This window comes from Thermobia domestica, chromosome 15 (genome assembly GCF_964235325.1).
Source record: "Thermobia domestica chromosome 15, izTheDome1.hap1.1, whole genome shotgun sequence".
NCBI classification, from domain to species: domain Eukaryota; kingdom Metazoa; phylum Arthropoda; class Insecta; order Zygentoma; family Lepismatidae; genus Thermobia; species Thermobia domestica.
In genome coordinates, this window is record NC_137468.1 from 145,629,184 (window position 1) to 145,655,748 (window position 26,565).

The 26,565-nt window shown below is 36.0% G+C and overlaps 1 protein-coding gene across 1 annotated transcript in view; it reads left to right on the plus strand.

The window, feature by feature from the left end:
* Window positions 1-13,290: 13,290 nt before the first annotated feature.
* The window catches only part of LOC145671914 (uncharacterized), a 611,327-nt gene continuing 598,052 nt past the window's right edge, over window positions 13,291-26,565 (plus strand). Inside the window, exon 1 of the mRNA XM_081741123.1 lies at window positions 13,291-13,511. The gene's annotated coding sequence lies outside the window, so the exon portion shown is untranslated. The remainder of the gene's footprint in view (window positions 13,512-26,565) is intronic.

A 26,565-nucleotide genomic window follows, 5' to 3' on the forward strand; every position in this document is an offset into this window, starting at 1 on the left:
GTAGATTACATGCACAAGCCCTGCAGCTTTTGGACTTAATGTACGTTTATATGTAACATCCTTGACCAAACGTATAACTGAAAATATATTTTTTATAATACTTTCCGTAGAAGTATTCCATCTTTACGTAATGTCCGTATGAAAGAAAGAACTGAGTATAAACGGTAAGAACTTCACATACAGATGGACATATATAACATATAGCTGACGTATGTAACAGGGTCACTTTACATTAGGGACATTTTGACACGTTAAGCAACAACCCGACACTATTCTGAAAGTTACGGTAATTAGATTTTGCAAAAGCGATAATATTTCACAGGTACATATGTAACATTCTTCAGCAAACATTTAACTGAGAACATAATTTTTATAATAGTTTCCGTAAAAGTATTCCATCTTTACTTAATTTCCGTATGAAAGAAAGAACTGAGTATAAACGGTAAGAACTTCACATACAGATGGACATATATAACATATAGCTGACGTATGTAACAGGGTCACGTTACATTAGGGACATTTTGACACGTTAAGCAACAACCCGACACTACTCTGAAAGTTACGGTAATTAGATTTTGCAAAAGCGATAATATTTCACAGGTACATATGTAACATCCTTCAGCAAACATATAACTGAGAACATAATTTTTATAATAATTTCCGTAAAAGTATTCCATCTTTACTTAATTTCCGTATGAAAGAAAGAACTGAGTATAAACGGTAAGAACTTCACATACAGATGGACATATATAACATATAGCTGACGTATGTAACAGGGTCACGTTACATTAGGGACATTTTGACACGTTAAGCAACAACCCGACACTACTCTGAAAGTTACGGTAATTAGATTTTGCAAAAGCGATAATATTTCACAGGTACATATGTAACATCCTTCAGCAAACATATAACTGAGAACATAATTTTTATAATAATTTCCGTAAAAGTATTCCATCTTTACTTAATTTCCGTATGAAAGAAAGAACTGAGTATAAACGGTAAGAACTTCACATACAGATGGACATATATAACATATAGCTGACGTATGTAACAGGGTCACGTTACATTAGGGACATTTTGACACGTTAAGCAACAACCCGACACTACTCTGAAAGTTACGGTAATTAGATTTTGCAAAAGCGATAATATTTCACAGGTACATATGTAACATCCTTCAGCAAACATATAACTGAGAACATAATTTTTATAATAATTTCCGTAAAAGTATTCCATCTTTACTTAATTTCCGTATGAAAGAAAGAACTGAGTATAAACGGTAAGAACTTCACATACAGATGGACATATATAACATATAGCTGACGTATGTAACAGGGTCACGTTACATTAGGGACATTTTGACACGTTAAGCAACAACCCGACACTACTCTGAAAGTTACGGTAATTTGATTTTGCGAAAGCGATAATATTTCACAATAATCCTTGCCCTAACTATAAAACACAAAATCTTCCCCGTGAATGCAGCACTTGCAAATGCAAGAACACATACACGGAATGGTGCAGATCAGTAGATTTTGGAGTCTTGCGGGAGAACTCGACACTTACTATGAGAGATGTCGACACTATATAAACTATGAAATCCTTCCACATCTTTGAAAACAATGTCCTTTACAGCAAGCATAAAACGCAATGAAATACTAGATATTAGATTTCTACTTTGTACATATGACTTATATGCAAACTTTGCTGCAATTCATTACAACTAAGTTGAAATACAATAACACTGAAACAATGTAAGCTCTTTAATAACAAACTTTGTTTTCACCCTGTTTCGGAAATATTGTATTTCATATTTCACTACGCATACTCTTCAATAATCGAAAATCACAATTTAAGACAATCATTTTCGGAATCCATATACACAAAAAAAGCAGAATACCTTTCAATTCTCAGATTATTTTCAAAATGTGAAAACCACCGCATATAATGTATCTCTAATGAAACGAGTAAATTGAACTACCTCGTAGCTATATGGCTATGGTACACAGAGGGGAAAAAACATAAATGTGATATACGTAAAAACGTAGAACTTTCTCATAGTGTTCTTTCACATTTTGTCAGAGTTCCTACGAACAAAGTTGCCATAAGATAAGTTGAAATTGTCTTTCAAACTGCGGAGGAAAGATACATTAAGGATTGAGAATTTTGAGTATTTGTGTAGTGGGAGAATTAGAGGGTTTCTTTAATATATCAGGATCTTTGCCACATGTACTGTGCTAATCTAAAACCAAAGCTACTTTACCATTAGTCTTATACCGGACTAAGTTACCCAGCAGCTGAGAAAGCGTGTTTGTTATGTAACCGAAGATGAACCAAACGGTAGTCCTTTTGTCTGATGACTTTTGTCTTATAACAAAGGAACTACATGTCAAAATCTCCCTACAATCACTGTCGATTTATCCCCTAAATGCATTGATCAACAAAAGCTGGTACACACATGCATACAGAGGGTATGCTCTAACATAATACCAATCCTTTGCCTCCTTTCATCAACATATATTATCGATATAGGGGCCTACCTTATTTTTAACTTACTGAATCTTACGAGATTGATATTTTTCTTAAATAAAGCTTTATGTGCCTATTTAATTTAGAGGCTTCTGCTTCCTTTGCAAGGCAAAATTAACTTCTGTGTATATGCAACTTGTCACTGAGAATCAAAACTAACGTTCCACGTATTGAATGTTTCTTTTCGTGTGCGTGTATGATCACTAGCTTTGTCAGACCTTAAAAGTGTCGAGATCTCCCTAAATGAAACTATGTATAGGGTTATTTTGTGGAATATGGGCAGTCCGATAATATGGGCAGAGCTAAGCTTTTCATAGTACCACTGGAAGAGGAATTAGGTAGAAACGAAACCTTATAGTTGGGAACACTGTGTGGAGTATTGGCACAACGAAGAGACAGCGTCGTGGTGTTCGGCTTCAAGTTCGTGGTATTTTGAAAGAAAAAATGGAGGCAATCTGCATATTTTCTATTGTTTATTTTATTGTTTGTAAAATGTAAGGCATTGCAAATAAGAGATTCACGCGAAATAAACGTTTGGTTAGAAAAATCACCTTGGTGAGTGTAATCTGTGAACATTGCATCATAGTTATCCGAAATTGGAGGGAACTCGCACGATGGTTTCTTGCTGCAGTGTTGCAACTTACTAAATAATATCACTACGGGCAAAATGAGCATATACGTTTTGTATAAAACGGGCAGATGCATTGAACATAGGATAAGTACATTTTGGAGATAATCGAATGAAAGGATTCGCATAGTTAAGAAATTCTTCATCATGAAAGAATACAGGCATATTTGAAAATATATATTTCTGAAAAATTATGAAATTTACTAATTTATTTTCTTAGCAGCATGCCACCAATAAATTCCTTGCAACAGGAATTTGGCCGTTTAATCCACATGCAATTCCAGACAAGGCTTTCCTCGGAGAACACGTGAAATGTGGTATTCAAGCAGAGTCTTCTGCAAGACGATCTACAAGCTCCAATGCAGAAACCTTCACAACAACCTGATGGAACTCCTGGTCCTTCCGGCATACAACGATGTAGCAAAGGCTTACAGAGGCAACAGCAACAACAGCTCCCTCCCACAACACTTTTTTCATCACGTTCGTCAGATTCGTCGGTAAGTTTGGTGAAGGACCAACAGCAAAGTCTTCCAGACATTCTTCGTTCTATTTCTCCTGTTCCGAAGACAAAGCTCCCAGCCAGGAGAGTGAACTCTCGACGTCGATGCACAAGAGAACTTACTAGCGACGCGGAAATAAATGAATCAGTTGTTAGAAAGAAAAAAACGGGAAGAGAAGGCAAGTTTTCAGCCATCTAAACAAGGGAAGAAAGTAACAACAAGCAATAGTGTTTAATCGAAATGTCTTATTTGTGCCGTTGATTTTTATTCTGGAACACATGGAGAAAGGCGGGTTGAGTGTCAGATGTGTGCGGTGTGGTATCACGAGTTGTGCGTTGGTACCGGGTCTAGAGGTGATTTTATCTGCGTTAAATGTAAGATATAATACAGACGTTGCAGTGAAACAATGCTCATTAGAGAACAACTGTACGTGGTGTCTAATGTATCCAAATATGAGCGTAGTTTGAGATCGTGGCTTTGATCTCTCATTATTTTCATGTTTCGTAATTTAGTTTTCTTACTTTTTCATATTTTTTGCATTTTTTTTCGTGAATAATGGATTAAAAACAAATTGGTTAAAACAATTATTATTATAACCAAACAGTACGCCTGCCCATATTATCCAAATTACCTGCCCATATTACACATATACTTCCGTTAATATGGGCATTTGAAGTACGGTTAGTATTTAATATTTCCTCGCAATGCCCTTATATATTGGTGAACATAAAATCCATGAAAGGGTAAGTAAGGTATCACTCTATGTTTCTGTAACATTTCCTGTCATATTATCTATTGATGAATATAAGTAATATTACATTTTGTATTTTTCTGCCCATATTACCCAAAATTACCCTACGTTTGTAATTATGGAGGACTGTTAAATGGCAGATATTTTAAAGCGGCATGACATAACAGCTAAGTGGGAAAAAAAATTCGGTACGTCTGTAGCATATGGATAACATATGCTCCGTACAGACTTCAGTAGTAAACTTATGTATCCCGTATATTTGTACAGTACAATATACCTCTGTCCGGACAAGGAATTTTTTCAGTATACGTGCATCAGGACTATGATATCTGATTCCGATTCCCAGTGTACATAATATGATTCGGATCCCAAATTAAGCTTGGATATTATGATAAAAAGGCCTTGTGCCCATCTTAAACACAAACTAAACCCACTTTCTTGCAAGGCTGTCTATAATCTTTATTATAAATTAACTATAAATATTACAGTTTCGGAAGTAACACTTCCTTCTTCAGACTACTTCTCCAACTGAAATCATAAATAATATTACATCATTTGTTATCTCTACCAATCAGGAATACTTTTCATTAAAATTCAATATGTCCATTGTTGTGATAATTTTAAATTCTTAACAGACATAATACATTGTTAACAAATCTTTATATTTCTTTCAACTTATATTAACTAAAATAAATACTAATTAACTACCTAAATATTTAAATTTTCTACTTGAATATTGACTACTAGTTAACTATCTGAATATTGAAAAACATACAAATAAACTTTAACCCTATACTTCCAAAACTGTAACATTTATAGTTAATTTATAATAAAGATTATAGACAGCCTTGTAAGAAAGTGGCTTTAGTTTGTGTCAAATTAAGCTGTAGATTCACGTCTCATGTATGTTTAATGTTAATAATAGTGCTAATAAGACTCGTAAAAGTCCAAGTCAAACCGCCAAAATCTCTTCAAAATGCAACGAACCAAACAAACTTTAAACATGTAAAACAGTTTCAAAAGGAACTAGAAAGAATGCCATCATCATAGGTGTTTTTCCGTTATTCATATGCCACTTGCCACATATTGAGAGACTTTCATACCTCACGGTCTTCTGTTAACCTCTTCACATAGAAGATCGGTAAAGGAATTAGACAATTTATATTTCTGTCATTTTTTAAACTACACTTATTTATTAGATTTATTTGCTTATCCTTACTGATAAGAAATTTTAATGTGCGACTGATAAGGCAAAATTAATTGTATTTCGATTGTATCATCAGAACAGGAGAATATATCACACAATAAATGAATGTTCTAGTTTTATGTTCTACCATTAAGTCATTTAGGCTAAAGGAGAATTATTACTAAATTGAATGATTATTAACAAATTGGTGGAATAAGAATGCGGGAGGAAACTCACTGACAATATGTTGTCCATCATAAGTACACACGGCCTGCATCCTTCTCCTCGCATCAGGGACATACGCGTGAATTTATTTGGGGGGGGATCCAAAGCATTTCAGACGTTGAAATTCAATATGAGGATAAATTATACATTTTTTAATTACCCCTAAAACTTGACTAAATTTACAGCAAAATCGAGGTTTCGGGAGGGGATTCGGACCCTCAGAACTCATTTCCTGTGTACGTCCCTGCCTGGTACCACAAGTGAGCCTGTACCACTGAGCCAAAGTGTTCCCATCATAACCCGATAATAAACTGTTGTTATGTTTGTAACAGCTGTAGTGCCTCGGAGACCTTCTAGTCGGGCTAGTGGCTAGCGCGTCTGCCTTTGGTGCATGCGATCTTGGGTTTGGTTTCCGGTGATAGAGGACTAAAATTTTATTTCACACTGTAAAAAATGAGGTGTTGAAATAACACAAAATGACTACCACTTTAGCGTGTTACTTGTGTGTTAATTCAGCACAAAGACACAGCCTTCCGAGCATATCAAAGATAACTAGTTACTACCCAAGAGAATTTGCATTGGTATTTAACGTTTAATATGAGCAGAGCTTTACGAAATATCTTTGGAACTTCTGCCAAGTAACGAACAATGTTCTTTATCTTCAGTAATCGGTTATAATAATATTGTTGTAAACCTGTGAATCGTCTGACAACAGTAACACAGGCAACAGTTCTGCCATCTTATGTTCATATATGCTAAGACAGAAGAATAACAGATAAAGAAAACCGATAGAAGCACAGCTATCTGTTTAACTTCTCGACTGGAAATACTCAAAAGTGCTTCTCTTTCCTAAACCAAAGAAACCTCTACCAGAAGTCACATCCTATCGTCCTATTCACCTCACTAGTTGTCTCTGCAAAATCTTGGAAAGAATCCTTGTCCATCGCATGCACGACCATCTTCACTCACATAATCTTCTTACAATACACCAAGCTGGATTTCGAAGAAATTTTAGTACTCAAAATCAATTATTCCGTCTCACCATAGTTATTTACAATAAATATAATACAGGTTTTCCTTCTTGCCTTGTAACATTTGATTTGCAAAAGGCTTTTGACAAAGTTTGGCACCCTGGCTTACTATATAAACTCCGTAACTATCTCCTGCCAACTTCGTACATCCGCTTCATACACTCCTTCTTAATAGGACGACTAGCTGACATTTCAATCAATGGAACGCTATCTCATCCTATCTTGCTGGAATCTGGTGTACCACAAGGCTCATCATTGTCTTCTTTATTATACTTACTGTACGTCGCTGATCTTGTTATTCCGAATAACACCACAATATTTCAGTTTGCTGACGACACTGTTTTTTTCACATCTGGCCGCATCGTACAATCACTTAATAAAACCATGCAAATAGCCATTCATGCATTTGTGCGATGGTGTCATGTTTGGAGGTTAAATATTAACTCTTCCAAAACACAAACCATAGTTTTCTTACCACGTCGACGCCGTTAACGAGTGCATCGAAACCCGAATCTACTTTGCCTGCAGGTTGATCTTACGCCTACTCCAGTTTCAAGTACTATTACGTATCTCGGTGTCATTTTTGACACTCATCTTACCTGGACTCCACACTTCACCAAACTCATAGGTCAAGCGCAAAATCGACTTAATCTTCTCAAACGATTAGTGGGCCCAACCTGGGGATTAGGGACACATACCGTTCTCAATACATATAAAACCTTCATGCGGAGTACATTAACCTATGGACATACAGCCTGGGCATCTGCGCCATTAAAATTCTATCAGAAACTTGCTATACTAGAACGCCATGCTATACGCCTCGCATACCGCATAAGCCTACCGCATCCAACACGTTTACTTTATGAGATGATCGATTTTCCGCCATTATTAACACACCTCGAACAACTTCGTATACGTTATATCAGCAAACGTATGGCACAGCCCCATCCTATGATACTTGATATAAACTGCTACGACCGTGACAACGATGCACCACCAACTTTAATTGACACCCCTCTACAGCACTTCATGACATTATATCATTTACAGTTAGATGATGACATATTGGACCCCGAAATTTATACAATCTACCGACCGCATGAACTTTCATCTCACATCTATCCATCATATGCACAGTAATTCCTATTAACAAGGGCCTCCTCCGTCTTCATCAGTTCCTGAATCGCCCCAGGAACAGAAGATAACTTCATTCGTCTGAACTAACATAACCTTGTGATGTCACGTCCAAAGCACTGCATTTCATCCATTCATTACATTTGTTCATTTTCTTACTGCAGCCCTCAACTTTCTTTTCTTCTCATAATTTGTTTATGTAATAATTGCCAATATTCACTTCTAGCCATTAGCCTATTATTGCTTGGGTTATATATATGTTTTTCCTCCTGGAATCATTTCAATCCAAGTATGTTTAATATAAATATGATGAATAAAGAAATAATAAAGTTGACAACCCTTAGACCACCTACATTTCCATAGAAACAATTGATCTACGTTACAGCACTTACCCGAAGAAAGGGCACAATCCTTTAAACGGGACGACGAACAAAAAAATCTATGCTGAATTGACACACAAGTAACACGCTAAAGTGGTAGTCATTTTGTGTTATTTCAAACCTCATTTTTTACAGTGAAGAATCGTGCAATTTCATTTATTCATGTTCATCTCCTGTAGCATAAGGGCATAATTGTGCGATGTTAAACTTAAAACTGCGGTGGCGCAGTAGTAGACTATTCATCTCTATTGCTCGGGGTCCCAGTTCGATATAAGGCGTCTCAAGTGGGTTTGGTGGTGAACAAACACCAGATGCTTGGATTTCCCCGGAGTTCTCCCTTCTTCTCCCACTGTCTTCATTCCACCATTATGATCATCTCATCCGTTTCCCTTAACCTATGCGCATAATGGTGGAACGTTAAAAAAAATGTTAGTATGCATGGACCTGTGTAAGGTATACTTCAATATAGAATTTATTTTTAACTTTTTGGGCATATTAATTTACTACCGGTATATTCCTTTACTTGATACCGGGCCAATGTGATAACTAGATAAACAACGAAAAATAATAATAACAACTACAGTACGAGGTGGAAACAATACGTGCAATAAAATATTATACACATGGCTGCCCTACAACAGAGGCAAGAAGGGCAGCAGCCCCCGTCTGGATTTTAGAATAGTATTCAGTTTTTGAAAATGCATGTCAAATCATGCAAATTTGCTCTCATATACTATAATACTTAAAATATTTATACTTAATACTAAATTACTATAGTTTATTTACTGCAGTTAACAAGGACATATGAGTAAATAATTGTTGTTTTATATGATGTGTTATGTGCACACGTGAATTAAATTTTGTGTGTATTGCTTAGAATGTCCGGGGGCAAAAGTCCGCAGGGGGCAAAAGTCCTTTTTGGGGTTTTGGGGTACATTTTGGAATTCTGCAACATTGCTTATGCTGCAGAAAGATTAAATGGCGGCGGTGTACTGTTCATGTTTGTAAAGGTGTGCGGTGAAATTTGTTAATACAACGAGGTAAGTTATATTTTATCTTACTTTTAAGTAATATTTTGTTTTATGGGAAATAGTACTACAGTCTGTGGGAGAAGTTGGATTTATTTTAATGCTGTTTCATAAGAAAACACTTCTTCAGTAACAATATACACTACTTCCCCTTTTCCCGGTATCAGTTATGAAGTCAGCATTTCATTGTAATTAAAACATGTGCGAATGGGGCAGAAGTCCGATTTTTTCTGGGGCAAAAATCCGAATGCGGACTTTTGCCCCAGCTCTCGAATTTGTAAATAATTTTATTCTTCAATTTAAATCCCAGTTTCAAACAGTAGACCTATTTAAATTCGTTTGCTACGTAGGTTTTCTTTAGCTTAACTTATGTTGGCCTGTATGGAGGTTGATCTTTGAATTTGGGCAAGCCACCTCAACACTGATTAGTGTACCGATGGCACCAATGGCACTACTCATATTTCAGCGGTGTAAACAGAACCTAGGATTAATAGTGAGTAGTGCTAATACATACCGTTTGTATTGCTGAATCCATCTGTTGAGGTATGAAAAGTGATCTTGAAGTCATTTGGTTCACCGGTGCTGAGAGAGATTTGTCCTTTGCTATTAGGAACACTACGAAAAAGTATGGTTTAAATTTAAACAGATACCACATCTTTTTCATAAGGTCAAAAAAAGAAAAGAAAAAATGCGTTGTCGCTTTGGTTGGACGAATGTGCCATGGTTGACTCTGAACTTACAATACACGTGTATTTTTTCTGGGAGTGGTGGTAGTTTATTTTCTGATTCTTGTCAATAACGAATTTTTGTATATTTTTTTTCTACAGGGTGGTCCGTAAGTCTTAGTACTGTGGATTATTAAAAAAACATGATTAAAGCAAATCTGGCTAGCGGAGGGCGGACTTGGGTAAAGGAGCTCCTAATTGATGCATGCGTGGTGAATGGCGGCCATCTTGGATCCAGGTTATTTTTTTAATGGGAAGATAGGCATGTAACACATCAATTAACACTTTTTTGCAGGGGAATGCAGTCCCGCAAGCAGAAATGCGTTATCATGTCCCGTTCCAAAGTTATGACACACCAAAGTTGACGGTGTTCTGTTTCTTTGTAGGGAGAGCAACATGGCACTAATGCTGCAAGAAAGACGTAATGCCCCAAATTTGACAGTTTTTCTTTTCATTGCAGGTAGAGCGAGATGGCACAACGAAGCAGGGAAGAATTGAGATCATCCTAATGTCTGGGGAAAGAAGCAGTCGTGTAATTGCCTAGGATTTCAACGCGCGCCACCCCGAAAGACCTGCAATAAGCCACAACACCGTTAACTACTTCATTAGGAAATTCAGTGTAACTGGTAATGTTGCCGACATACCGCGGTCGGGTTCCCTACGAACCGCGATAGTTGAGGAAACATCCACAATGGTGCTTGCTGCGAGTGTGAAAAGTCCGAAGCGCAGCACAAGGCAATAACAGGCGTACCACGTGCTTCCATGATGAGGATTCTCCATACGAACAAGTGGCATCCCTTCAAGCTGCAGCTTGTCCACAACCTTTCAGAGGATGACCCAGACCGGCGCATGGAATTCGCGAATTGGGCTTTGTTACTATATGACCGAGATCCGCATTTCCCAGCCAGCATTCTCTTCACAGACGAGGCAAACTTTTATTTGGATGGGGAAGTGAATCGCCAGAACATGCGATATTGGTCGCATGAAAATTCACATGCGATAAATCCTTGCAAGAGGGTTACCCCTTCTCATATCATGGTGTGGTGTGGCATATGGAACATGTCGATCATAGGATCTTTATTCATTCCTGGTACTCTAAATGGTGTCCGATATCTGGATATGTTACAGGAGTTGGTGTTTCCGTTGCTTCTCCGCCCTGATGCCATCTTGCCGCGATATTTTCACCAAGATGGTACATCACCGCACTATGCAATGACTGTGCGGGAATGCTTGGATCTGCATTTTCCTGGACGGTGGATAAGTCGCCGAGGCCCTGTGGAGTGGCCAGTCCGGTCGTCCGACCTCAGTCCCTTCATTTTTTTTATGGGGACACTTAAAACACCTGTTGTATCAGAAGATTCGGGATGTTGCACATCTACATGGACGTATTCAGGACGCCTGTGATAGCACTACCCCAGCTGTGTTGTTACGGTTTAGGAGGGCTGGATTAAGAAACTCCGGTGTGTGCTGCAATGGACGAGAACATGAGGAGCACATCCTGTAGGTGGGACTTTGGGACATCACAACTTTGGAACGGGACATGATAATGCATTTCTGCTTGCCGGACGGAATTCCCATGCAACAAACAGTGTTAATTGATGTGTCACATGCCCTCCTTCCCATTTTTTAAAAAAATGGATCCAAGATGGCCGCCATTCACCACGCATGCATCAATCGGTAGTTCCTTTACCTATGTCCGCCCTCCACTAGTCAGATTTGCTTTACTTATGTTTGTTTCCAAAATAATCCACTGTACAAAGTCTTATGGACCACCCTGTAGTTTATCAATACGAGGAATAACTTCATACTCTGTATGTTTATTGAGTTTTTCACAAGTGAGATAAACTTATATTTTTGCTTAGTCTACTTTTTTTCTAATAAAAAGAATCACTTCATGCTTTATATGCTCTTTGTTCATCTTAAGATTCTTTTAGAAAGCAAAATAGTTCAATAAAAATGCCTGTATGTCGATTTCCTACTTCGTGTATTTCAGCGGATATTTGCCCCATTGCGATAGGACTTTTGCCCCCTATACTTTGGTAAAAGTCCGAATTTGTTCATCCTTTTTTATTATTAAATTGCTGTATCTTATTAAGTAATAATTCGGTAGGCTTTCTAGCACCTTCAAAATATAGAGGAATGATCACTTATACTTCTGTGCGAAATTCGTTATTTTGCCGTTATATCATTTTGCTCCAGCACAACTCAAACAAACTGCAGCTTTTTGCCCCCGCTTACTCTATGTGTTGCTTTCCCTTCCTCCTTCATGAAAAAAATATTCAGGCGTCCTGATAGAACATAATCAAATAAGCTAAATCTCAAATCATAAGCAATTTTTAATGAACTTAGAAAGTTTGTTTCTCAATTCTCTGTTTCTGTGTGTGTGTCTGTTATTTCCATTTTTTTTTTTTTTTTTTTTTAATTTTGAGCCTACCGTTCGTAAGAGCACAGGAAACAATCTCGAAGAAGTAATGGAGTTTTTCGCGTCACTTTTATAGTTTCCGAGATATTTACCCAAAAAGCTTCGATTTCGGAAGCTTTAAGGAGCCATATCTCGGGAACCGCAAATCATTGAGAGATCATATTAGTGTTGATCGACACCTAAGAGAATGGCGAATATTTTGGTACCAAATAGTAACAGGTGGCCAGTGGCCAACTGATGATTGCTTCCCAGGTATTGTTAAAAAATGTTCAGATTTAAGGAGATTTAAGGAGCCATATCTCGGGAACCATAAATCATAAAGAGATGATATGTTGCGATTTTTTTTAAATTTTAAGCCCTCCGTTTTGAGCATGTGCCTTCGTAAAACAACATGTAGAACGTTTTAAGAAAACTCTCTTATGGAAAAACTTTAGTACTCAAGGAACATAAATGGATAGATATAGTACAAGAATTGTTTAATGAGTATAATAATAAGGTACATAGAACAATTGGTATAAAACCTGTAGAAGTTAATAAGAAAAAATAATTCTTTTTAAGTTCGTGCTGGAATGCTCTTGGAGTATTCTCAACTAGTTAATTTTCCTCCCTCGACTAATAATCCAAATGAATTACGTCTAGTTTAATACAAGCTATATTGGCAATCCTGCGCGCAGACATAATCGAACGTATAAAATACAACGATGATATACATAGCCCAACGAAGGCTACAGCTGATTCGGCGCACAAAACGCAGCAGCTCTGTGCTCTTGTTAATCGACTTTTAGAGTTGTATACGCTAGAGGTCAGCAGTATCGCGTGGCGAGAAGCTTTGCTATCGAAACTTTTTCATGAAGTCGCGTGTCGTGTTTATACTCAAGTGAAAGAAAGTGTTTTGTTTTTAATGTATTGAGTGGTTTTGAGTAGTGAATTTTTTAAGTGGTGAATTGCTTGTTACGATTGTGGAATATTAAAAAGGCAAGATCAATTTTGCATTTCACACCAATTTTATCCTGCACAAGCTTAGTGTGAGGGAAAAAATGTCCCTTATCACCAGCACATTCTTTTAGACTAAAACACACTTATTACTGTAAATTTGCATATTGTTGATAGAGACTAATTGATATGTTGATATAGATATGTTGTGCTATGTAGATACAGTATATTGTGCTTAATTAAACTGGGATTCTGGAAAACTCTTTATGAATCAATTATGGCTGTAATTTATGCTTGTTATGAAGCTTAGTTTACCAGCACTCCTTTATACTCTCTGTCCGTTCGTGTGTCTGTACGTTCAGGGGATAAAAATCTCAAGAACTTGTTGGGATTTCACCAATTTTGGCCAAGATGTAAAAGATCAAATGTTTGGAGTGGAATTCGCTGATGAGCGGTGATATTCAAAACTAAAATGATAGAAATGAATTATTTCAATTTTAACGTTGATCACTATAGATCAAAAGCTAATAACGAGAGGTGGTATTTCGAATCGATTAAGCGTCCCAAGAATAATATTCATTCAATTCTAAAGTCTCTAATAAAAGCGGAATTGATAGAAATTCATTACAATTTCATACTTCAATATTGAACTACATAGAGCAAAATAAAACTAATTAAAATAAAATAAAAATAAGAGATGACATGAAGCACTTTTTAAAAATTTATTTACCATTCAAATATATATATATATATATATATATATATATATATATATATATATATATATATATATATATATATATATAATGTGTTTTAACCCTGTGCAGTATTTCAACCGGGAATGGGGACACGGTGACAGTGTTAGAGCGCTTACCTCTGGTGCATACGGTCCAAGGCTCGAAACCTAACCAAGCAAGTTTGAAGTGGACAACATTATGTCCGTGAATTTTCTAGGAATACTCTTGTTTCCTTCTCATTCTACCAAATCTTCCATCATTATTTACTTGTCTTAGTCTCCCTTAGCCTAACAGACATAATCTTGGAATGTTAAACTGAAAGATTTCGTTTTAGAACAGGAAGTGCTAGAAACTAATCACTTCCGGTTTTAATGTTGATAACTACAGAATAAAAATGGTAATTGGTAGCGAAAACCGGCTTCCTGCAACCAACTGAGCGTCTCAAGGACACATCCAATCGGAACTCTAATCTCTTCACTGAAACTGAATGAAATCTACTACCACTCCCGGTTCAACATTTAGAAAATACCAAACTACACTTGACATTTCCTTTATTATATACAACATTATAAAGGAGGCACCTGCTGGCAAGGTTTGAACTGTGAACCATATACAAAGAGCAATAGCACTGAATATTAATCTAAGGTCCATTTCAGTTCTTTCTGTAAAGAAATCGGGATATATTGAGATACGTTTGTTTAAATTACAAAACATAAAAATATTGCTTTAGTTGCACTAATACTATTGTTGTTATTACTATGCCAGACGCCAAGTCTAGCCTTATAAGGTGATCGCAAGAATTCTTTGTTACGAATTTGAATCTCGCTCACGGCATGAACCCACTATCCATTTCATTGTCGTTACTCGATCTCATGTCATTTCTAACATACAGAACACAATTGACACGTAGAAATGAAAAATACATACAGTCTTGTAGCCTAAGTGATGATAACAGGGAATGACCTGAGGAGAAAAGCTCCTCCCTCTCCAGGTTTAAGAAAGATTGAATTAGTATAATTTCAATGTTTAAAAAGAACAAATACTTTCCATGATATAGTTTAGGCGCTATTATTCAGTTCAAACTCGTTTGTTGTGGCGAATTCTGATCAGGGACACAGAACGATAAAACATATAAAACATATAAAAATATATAAAATATATAAAAAATATATAAAAACGATAATCGTGCCTGTTGTGTTGTATGGTTCTGAAACATGGTCACATACTTCAAGAGGAGAACGAAAACTGAAAGTATTTGAGAATAAAATGCTAAGACGAATATTCGGACCCAAGAGAAACGAAAATGAAGATCGGAGAAACTTCATAACGAGGAACTACATAATTTATGCAGTATACCAAACATTGTTAGGGTCATCAAATCTTGGAGGCTTAGGTGGACAGGTCATGTAGCCAGAAAGTAGGAACGCTTGCAAAGTCTTAACTAGAAGGCCAATCTGAAAACGACCATTAGGAAGACCTATTCGCAGATGGGAGGACAATATTAAGATGAATCTAGGATACAAAGTAAAAACAGGATGCAGAAGAGATAGGCATACAAAGTAGAAACTGGTTGCAGTTGGCTAATATTAGCTAAAAATAAGAAGTTAATGGAAAGCACTTGTTAATGTGGCATATAAAGTAGTCAGTGGTTTTGAAACGTTAATTGAAATAAAATGAATAAAACACGGATGGAATACAAGAAAAGTACATTTTATTTAGTTAACGAAAGCCTTCTGTGTCCAATTACGGTTTATTTCAGAGTATAGTGGTAAAGCTAGCGTATACTTTCACGTGTTACCATTGTTAATATTTAAAATCACTACCTTCCTGCGTTCCATTCATCTTCGATACTGATCGAAGTGAAAATTACGTACACCAAAAATTAAATATATATATATATATATATATATATATATATATATATATATATATATATATATTTAAGCAATCATGCCGTTTAAGGATATGGAATTCCCAAATCTTCACCTTATTTATAACCAAAAGTGTAAGGAAAACGTACACATTTCAGGATTCTACATCGAATAGTTTTGAAAACCTTGTTGATAGAAAAAAATATCAAACCCCTCCCCATGGGATGTGTATTTCACAGAACTCATTTTATCTAAACCCTAAGGAGAAGGGTAGATATTTCCACAAAAAGTTTAAGGTTTTTGACCCGATAGTTTTTGAGATCTGCTGATAAGTAATTTAGTGAGTCAGTCAGTGGCTCTACTCTTATAGACATACAGTGGAGATTATATACGAACGATTTTGAAAACATGACCTTCTCAAGAGAAAAAGACTTTCTGGACATTCTTGAACAGAACTGCACACAGTATCCTAGCTGGGAAACTTAAAACCTTTGGATTGGTAATAAACAAAATTGAATGATGATGTAGGCTATAGAAAGGTGCGAGTAACACTCAAGACTGGATTGGTTTGGCAGAGTACAGGAATAAATTACAATATTTCTTCTGTGCCATGATCATGGATTAAATTCTCGGGAAGAAAATAGGACTAACCTCCCGTACCTACTTTATAGAAGACGCCTTCCTCTCCAAGTTTACTAAATCGCTCAATTGAAACTAAACGCCAGGGAGATATTCTGAAATAAACCGTAATGAGACACAGAAGACTCTCGTTAACTTAATGAAATGAAATGTATTTTTCTTGTATTCTATACGTGTTTTATTAATTTTATTTAAATTAACGTTTCAAAACCACTCACTACAGTCAGAGTTCAATGGCACATTCACAAGTGCTTTCCACTAACTTCTTATTTTTAGCTAATCTTAGCCAACTGCAACAAGTTTCTCCTTTCTATGCCTATCTCTTCTGTTTCTACTTTGTATTCTAGATTCATCTTAATATTGTCCTCCAATCTGCGAATTGGTCTTCCTAATGGTTATTTTTAGATTGGCCTTCTAGTTAAGACTTTGCAAGCGTTCCTACTTTCTGACTACATGACCTGCCCACCTAAGCCTCCAAGATTTGATGATCCTAATAATGTTTGGCAAACGATATAAATTATGAGTTCCTCGTTATGAAGTTTCCCCATCTCCATTCTCGTTCCTCTTGGGTCCGAATATTCATCTTGCATTCGTCAAAAATTTTCGGTCTGCGTTCTCCCCTTGAAGTGATCATGTTTCACAACCATACATCACAACAGGTATGATTAACGTTTTATACATTTTAAGCTTAAAATCCATCGGCAGAATTCACTACAACAAAAGATTTTGAACTGCATAATAAATTCTAAACTATATCATGAAATGGATTTGTTCTTTTTAAAAGTTGAAATTATGATATTTTAATATTATGTATACCACAACAAACAGTATGGTGCATTTTTGGAAGTAAGTATAAATGAACGTTAAATCATAAAACCAATTGTTGCTACAAGAATTAAAAACTCACTGTCAACAACGAAGGATGAATTTCTGCATTCAATTTCAAGCGTTGACGAAATAAAGTCGCATTTTGTAAAGTATTCTACCTTCCTTTTCTACCAACTGCGCTTTTTTACTAATTTTTTAATACTGGACAGTAAGTCTGTACTAGTCTTTAGTTAGCTAACTTAACCATCAAAAATATGCATGCAAAATATAATCATCTACAAATAGCATCTGTACGTCTGCTTATAATTTCCGCCTAAAGTATATCTGTACCCTTGTAGCTGTAATAACAACACATCTTATATGCACAATATCCGTGCAGCGTGCTCATTACATTAACTGATTTCTTGTGGCCACGGCCATGGCACCCAAAGGGGAGGGCAGGGTGGAGCCCGAGCCCCCTCTGCCTCAAGAAAATGTATTAAATTCCTTAATATTGTCTTAATAAAAATACAAAATACCAAATGTAATATAGCAAGCCATCCCCTAGAAAATTTTCTTCATGCGCCCATGGCCACGGCCATATTTAAGTATTTCACGTCCACAGACTAAAGAAAATTTTGTACAATCTCTCTTTATTCGTATTCAGTTATGTTAAAGCAAAAATAAAAAGAAACAAATGTTAGATTAAAAAATGAAAGCAAAAAATCACTAAAATTTCAAAATACGTAATATATCGCTCCTTGAAATTTAACACCATGGCCTCTACCCTTAATTCAGTTTCTGTACAGCTGCAGTATTAACTAGAGAAGTGGTTCCCAACCTACACCTTTTAAATTAGATACCGTACGAACACAAAGTAACTGCGAAGGTAAGAAGTGTGATTTCGTCAAAAACAAATCTGGTAAAAGACAATAATGCATTACAAGGGTATCCTTGGTTGCAGTACATGTAAATTGTTGAAGATGTATCACTATTATTATTATTATTATTATTATTATTATTATTATTATTGAAGACTTGAGGAATCAGTGCTGCATGTAAAATCGCAGAAGTGTGAAAAAAGAAACTAGAAAGAAAATCAATAATCAATGAGCGGAAAGAAGGAAGCGTAAACTATGCAGGCCTTACGAAGGAGAGTGCCAGGTAAACAACGACAGGAACAATTGAACTAGAGTAAGGTGAACAAATCATCAACTAGGAAAAACGGGACATCTTTTACTTTTGGATGGGTTTCTCTCCTAAACATATTTTTAGCCTCTGTGTTCTGTCTCTTATCTTTTTGTATATCTCACAAAAAGAGGCAAATTTACACTTTTTCGTTCTAAAACCTACTGAAAAGGTTGTGGAATTAATTAAATAACAAATAACTATTAGCAGCTAACAAGAAATGAAAATATAAAATAATGAAATATTTGAAAACATTACTAAAAATATATGAAACATTTATTAATTATTAAATTTAAAAACATGAGGTATGTTCATGAAAATAATGTAATGCAAAACATGAGTTCATTTCATGTGAATACGTACCTAGCTGTTGTCCTAGCCATCTTCAACAGTTCCTTCTTTTCTAATACAAAGTTATAAAAGTTACAACAGTCCATTTTGAAATTGTATAGTACTTGAAGAATTGCTCAAAGGGTCTCCACTTCCATTCTATTTCTATCGTCTGTTCATTGAATGTTTATGAGCGAAAATATTCTTTCAGTATTGCCATTATGAGCAGGAATCGCAAACACATATTGGCATATCTTTAGAGATTCAGAGTGTTGTTCAGTCCTAGTATGGTTTTGAAAAAACAAACCCGCTTCTCGTGGCCCTGGGGTATTTTCTTTAAATCTTTTCTGTTCTACTCCTTTGTATTTTTACTAACAAAATTCTTAAATGAAGTCATTTGATCGAAAACCAAAGAATCATTTATTTCAATGCCTTTCTCCTTGAAGTAAGCAACACTATCTTCAACCTGTCCAAAACTAGGGATGTGTTTAACAACATCCATTTGAATATTGAAAAAGTAGAGAACGATACACTCCATTTCCTAACATATTAAATGCAGGTTTCATAAAACACATTAACTTCATTTTTGAAGTTGATTTTGTCTTGTTCCGTAATTTCATTCGTTTTAAGAACTGATTTTACATTAAATGATAAAAAACTGTCCCTCTTTTGTTTTAGACATAGCTTTAAGCAATGCTTCCAATACATCATTGACCTCCATAACACTTGTTTTTTGCACTTCCTTTCAATTTTCTTAATTCCGTGGTGGAAGATACTAAGCTGGTTATGGATACACTATAGGTATGCTTCAGTTAAAGGATTATTGTTAATTATTGTCTAGTCAAATCACGCAAACACTAGACTGTACTGATGACAGCGTCTCAATCTTCCACCGTCCAAAACAGAGAGCAAAATCAGTTGATTTAAGTTAATTTTGAGTTTAACGTTCCTTTCAGTAGCGAGGCTATATGAGACGGAACCTACTAACTAACGTAGAACCCGAACCACATGAGTTCCCTCCCGGAATCAAACCTGGGTCTTCCACTCCAAAGGAGCGTACGCTAACCGTTTAGCACAAAAGAGCTCGAGAGCAAAAACAGGTTACATTTGTTCTTCATAAGGCTTTCAGATCCTTGCACAGTGTCTGCGGAGTGGAAGTCTTGGAGCGGGGAGGCCTGGGAGAGGAAACAGTGCAGTCACCACATTCACCATTGCAAACATCGTAATGATGTTGCTCAGTAATTAGACATATTCAAACATAATCACATAGCTTAGAAACTAATATAAATTAGGAAACTTTTGAGTTGGCAATTTTTTTTGTACCCAATGTAAATACGGGACATTTTGGCGTCCCGGGAGATTTTACCAGGACACTGGGAATGGTAGTGAAAAAACGGGACAATCCCGTATTTACGGGACCGTTTTTCACCCTAAACTAGAGTAACACGTCTACCACTCATCGTTACAGAACCTAAAGAGTATGAAGTGAAATTACTGTTGTTTTGTTAGTTTAAACAACAAAACCAGTGACGACGGTAGAGGGGGCAAAGAAGGGAGTAAACACTCCTCGTGGCATTGTCTTCTTCCGAACATGTTGCGTTTTAAGGTAGATCAATATAAAACTATTCTTTTCGGTACGCGAAAAATAGCTTACCCTACCAAAGAGAACACATGCATTTATCCCTTCACAAGAATGTAAAACAGGCGTCATTATTGCGTCCTATGTTTATACCGTTAGTCCAAATGAGATGGATGATTAATGAAAGTGAATGATCGTAAAATTAAATTTTGTACTATCCATGCAGAATCAAATCCAGAACTACGTGCGCTAAAGGCACAGATGTTAGACATTAGGCCAGCGGGGAGGGATAAAAGTACATGGAACGAACTTGCTAAAAATCCTTTACTCGTTGAGCTTCTCCGTGACTAAGCGGTTAGCGTACGCGCCTTTGGCGTGGGAGGCCCGGGTTCGATTCCCGGCGGAGCTCATGTGGTTCGGATTCCACGTTAATCAGTAGGTCCATGTCTCATATAGCCTCGCTGCTGAAAAGGGACGTTAAACTCAACTCAACTCCTTTACTCGTTAACATCTTAGTGTACTCAGCCCAAATCTCCTCAGTTATATCATTGTATAGCAGTATCGGAAGGTTGACAACGACCTACAAGAAGCAATGATCAAAATTTTCGCAATCCTGGCGCCAAATGGGGACAGCTTGCACTACTGAACACTGGAACGTTTTCAGTATCACCCTATACCGGAGAAAATGAAATGAAATGACATTTTGAGTTTTACGTCCCACGCTTATGCCGGTTAGGCTAAAGGAGACGGTGATAATGAGTAATGAATGAAATGGTGGAATGAAGAAAGTGGGAGGAAACGGGAGAACCCCGAGAATACCCACGCACACGGTGTTTGTCCACCCCTATACCGGAGAGTCACTAGAGAGTTACATGGTGTGATCTAAAAATATGGTGAATAATTTTATTAGAACCAAGTAATAAGCTTACATGGAATTTGATTTAATCTCCTTCCAAGTACTGTTCTTGGCTAGCAATACATTTATCCCAAAGTTGAATCCATGACCGGAAGTATTTCTGGAAAGCTTCTTTTGGAAGGACGTTCAGCTGTTCTGTCGTGGCACTCTCAATGACAGGAATGGTGTCAAAATGGTTTCTTTTAAGCATAGTTTTAATATTTGGGAAGACCAGAAGTTGCATGCTGCTATATTTGGAGAGCACATCGAATATGGACAGACAGGAATACTTTTTCGGCCAAAACCCGCGGGTCAAAAGCAAGGTGTGGCACGGCACGTTTTTGTGTGAAGAAGGAAACCATTTCCCCATTTAATCGGCTGTTGAAATGCTTATCATGAACCCATACGAGACCTTTCGTTCCTTGGAAAGCTCTCGAATAATCATTTGCGTTGAACAAATCATTTGTGCCACTTTCAGCACGTTTTCCTCTGTTTTTGACGTCAAAGGACGTCTCGATCGTTGCTCGTTTTCAACCGATTCCATGCCGCTTTCAAATCACTCATACCATTTTTAAGCAGTCTTCAATGCCACGCTTCAGTGCCATACACTCATTTTGACATTTCGCGAGTTCTTTGGCACTCTTTTGCAACTTAGAAGAAAACCTAATGTTGGCGCGCAACAGACAGTCTTAACACGTCCTTACTCTTGTGCCTCTGGAAGCGAAGTTGGCTTGCCAATCTGAAACATTATAAAATCCCATCTCGAGAGGCAGAAATTCCCATTTTGCTTTTGAATTTCCCACGCTGTACTAATACCAAAATTTTCTAAACTTAAATTAGGAAACATAACTATTTAGCATATATCAGTCATATTCCGATCATCTACGTTTATCAAACAGTTTATGAACAAGTATTTGCCTTAATGGAAAGAGACATTTGAAAATGCTGATGGAAATATGTACATTTTGTTGTGAGTTTAGTACCTCCATCACACTTCTGTGCCATAATCTACTGAATGTAATAAAACTAGATAAACTTTGTTTTTCAGTCATTACGTATGAAACGATTTGGAAGTTGGACGCTTTTCGTTTTATTTTCTTCCGTTAGTTCTTTCTTTCATTTCTTATTTTTTTTAAATACCAGATACAGTTAACATTTCTTGGCACTTAATTTTTTTTTTTTTTTAATTCACAAGTGACTGCACAAATCACTGTAACACTAACATGCAATTTAGAGTTAGAATATTTATAATTAGCAAAAATTTCAAGTTTATTGAAAACTGATTTGTCTACTTCTTGATTATAGACAATTTTGTTAGCGTTAATAAAATATATATGTGAAAAATCCGATAAATTCTACCATTTTTTTTTACGAAAATTCAATTTATCCCATTTCGAGAAACGATTGTCAAAAAAATCCCATAATATGAGATTTTCCCCACAGGTTGGCATCACTGAAGCCAACTAATATGTCATAGCTAGTTCAAACTCGACGCTGACTGTACCAAAGTCTTAGGCTACCGATTTTATTAGTTGAAATCGATACAACATTGATAGATGGCACTGTGCAACTACATTTGCCGTACGTTTTAATTACACCTTGTATAAACAAACTCTAATGTAAGAAAGTAAAGGTAGTCTCGTTATTCAAAACAGTTTCTGTCTTCACATATAAACTTACCGTTTTATTCATCTACAAACAAGGCCTTTTTTAATCAGAAATTAGCATTTAATTTGTATGAGAATGTTGAAAGAGGAAAACAGTATTCGCGTATGAGGAAGACAACTTCTTTTTAAAATAGCAACGATTCCTATAAAGCAATTTTCGTTTCATGGCGAGGTGTAAGGTTAATTACTCTTCTCTGAGCCAATCCCCACCTAAAAAAAAAAAAAAAAAAAAAAAGTGAATATTAGCAGAATGCCCGTCCTTGGCACGGGGAGAATACGTTTCATTTATACATAAAGTATACTAATAGGAACCTCGAAAACTATAAATTCGACACTAATATCGGTCATTTTCAATTATTTTTACATGTTACCATTCTCCGTTGGGAGTACTAATGTGGGCTGAACTTGGATTTAAACGTAATCAAAACTGTCACTATTCGTTTCAGAGACCGCAAAAACTATGAATTCGGCAGTAATATCGATCATTTTCGATTATTTTTACATATCTATTAACCCTTTTCTGCAAGTTGCGGGGCTGAGTTTGGATTTAAACGACACCGAAAGTGTCACTGTTCATCTCAGCGACCCCGAAAGCTATGAATTCGGCACTAATATCGGTCATTTTCAAATCATTTTAAATATTTACCCTCCCCCCCCCCTTCCCCGAAGTTGAACCGTAAAAGTAAAATGATGAAAAGAACACTCCTAGGCCCGAACCTCATCTTGTTGAAAATTTGATTAACATCGGTCGGGTGCTTCAAGAGTTATTACGTCACAATCATAGTCACTTTCATTTTTATACATATAGATTTTGTTTACAAATGCAGAAAATATGCCAAAGAGTATCAACAAAATGCTATTATATGAACTAATAATTACATTGAAGATCTTGTATATGGTGTCAAAATTTGGGTGGTCAAACATTATGACATCACAAACTGCGCACCAAAATTTCTGGACTATAGGAAAATGTTTTCAAGTGTTTACTAATTTATTTAATAGCATTTTATACATATTATCCGACTCACTTTCCATATTTTCTATATTTTTATTTCATTTAAGTTATTTACTAAATATGAAGAAAGCATGTGTGAATTTAACGAAGAGCCGTAACAGATTGCTCTTGGATTTTCCCTTTGGAACAATGTAGAACGGAAATCGATTTCAGTGTATGCAGTTACTATTGTCTCATGTTGTTAGTAACTGGCACAGATATCGTATTTTAATCCCCCTTTTGTAATACAATATTAATGAGGAAGTCGCATGTAACGTAACGATTCACTTCTTCTTCTACTTTTGTTCATTATTAACCTGGAGATTCATGTTTAATGAAGACATTTTGTTAATAATGAAAGTCATATCACCTGTTGAGGCACTTCAACCCTGTTACATTACGTGGCTTCCTTATTCTATGTTCTATCCTTTGGCAACATAATTACTTCCGTAATCGTATTATTTAAATATCAATGGCTAATCATGTAAAGGTATCGCGAGGTTCTCAATAAAAGAACAATTTTGTTTTCAGTAGTGAAAGGAATTTGTGCAATAAAATGAACATGAAGATTGAGTTTTTTAGTTTTACGTCTGACCGAAATACCTACTTCATTCCAGCAGTTCGTAATTTCAAATGACAACACGAACAAACAAACCCCGTATCGTGAAATTCTTGTATTCGAAACATCAACAAATATTCCTGTTTCATGAACCAGACATGTCAGAAAAGATATTTTTGGTGCATATCCATGTATATGAAGAGATACATATAGGTAAAACCGTCTAATACAATCAGAAAATAAACTTGAAGATTTTGTGCAACTCTCCAATCATTTCTTCCCACACAGGCCGGTAGCCAGCCCCAAATCGTAGGGGGCGGTAGAAGTTAGGGGGGCCGATCCAACCATATTATAGTTCATTTGTAATCCTACCGTGAAATTTTTAGGAGAGAGGCAGTAAAAATGTAGGGGGCGTCCCCTAGACCCACCATGGATACGGGCCTCTTTTTACACTATACTTCAAAATAAAGAAAGTTAGGCTACTTGCTGAAACTTCAAAAATAAATAAATAAATAAATAAATGAAATGCTATATTGGGTGAAACTAAATCGCAACCAGACGGCATTTATCAGCTTACGTGGTACTTCTACATATACATCCATGATTTCTAGTCTATATATTGATTCATTAATGGTAGATCACTCAAGTCACTACTATATTTCCTGTTTCTTATAGTCTACTAAGGACCAGGAAACTTATACAAATCACTCTATTAAATGGATCATTCAAATATCAAAACAATATTAGATAAAATGCTCTTTCCAAACTCAGATGTAGTTCTTAAGCCCATATATTTATTCCTCTGTACGTCAAATTCAAAATATTATTTACTTAAAAGCTGAAAGTCTTTACTTGTCCCAATAATAAACAACAAAGCGTGTTCAATATTATCATTATCACTCTGTACATGTATATATTAAGTAATGTGTGTGTATATGTCATTAAATTTTCCCAATTAAATGAGTTACTAAATTTGGTATTCACAATAATCTTCTCTGTACAAAGTCCTATTTTTCGATTTTTTTCCGAACTGGCATAGATACTCTCACCCTTCTACGTTTAAAATTGTTAATAAACCAGTGTAACCAAATAACACTACTTCTAGTTAGATGACTGAACTGAAGAAAGAAATACAACAAACTCGGAAAAATCAGACTGACTCGGAAAACTTAACACACAGTGCAAATGGATAGAATCTACTCTATAGGTGCACTGCAGCAACGACTACACACTACCTGTAGTATTATGGACTACTTCTCTATATAAGTTCTAACCTATCATAATATCCCATGTTTATTTATCTTTTTTGAACTACTTACACTGAAACGCATCTTGCATGAATTATTACTATTTATACTTCCACTTATCTGTTTGACAGAGTATTTTCGAATTATGTTGTATGAAAGAAAAAAGTTTGCTCCAATATAAGATTCTAATTCAATGTATTTTATCTTACTTCAATTCTAAATGATTGTGCTTAGTTCCAACATATATGAGGGTTATTCAGTAAGTCGAATTCATTCATTTTCACAGAAATTATTCATACCTATATCAATCGAACAGCTCGTGACTTGCGAAATGAATTATCTTATTAAACACAGGTTATATTGTCTGTGCAGTATAATCTTGAAATTTCGAGCTTGTCATGCCCTCTTCAAAAAGGGAACCGAAAGTTAACTTTTCTGATGCCGAAGGTATCGGTTGTCACCAAAACCTAAGTAAAGGCTTATTGCGAATGTGCATGTCGTCTACAGTGAGGCAATTGGAGTAATGTTGCGCCGCTCACCAAAAATCACTTAAGGTATAAGATATATTATTTTCGGAACAGCC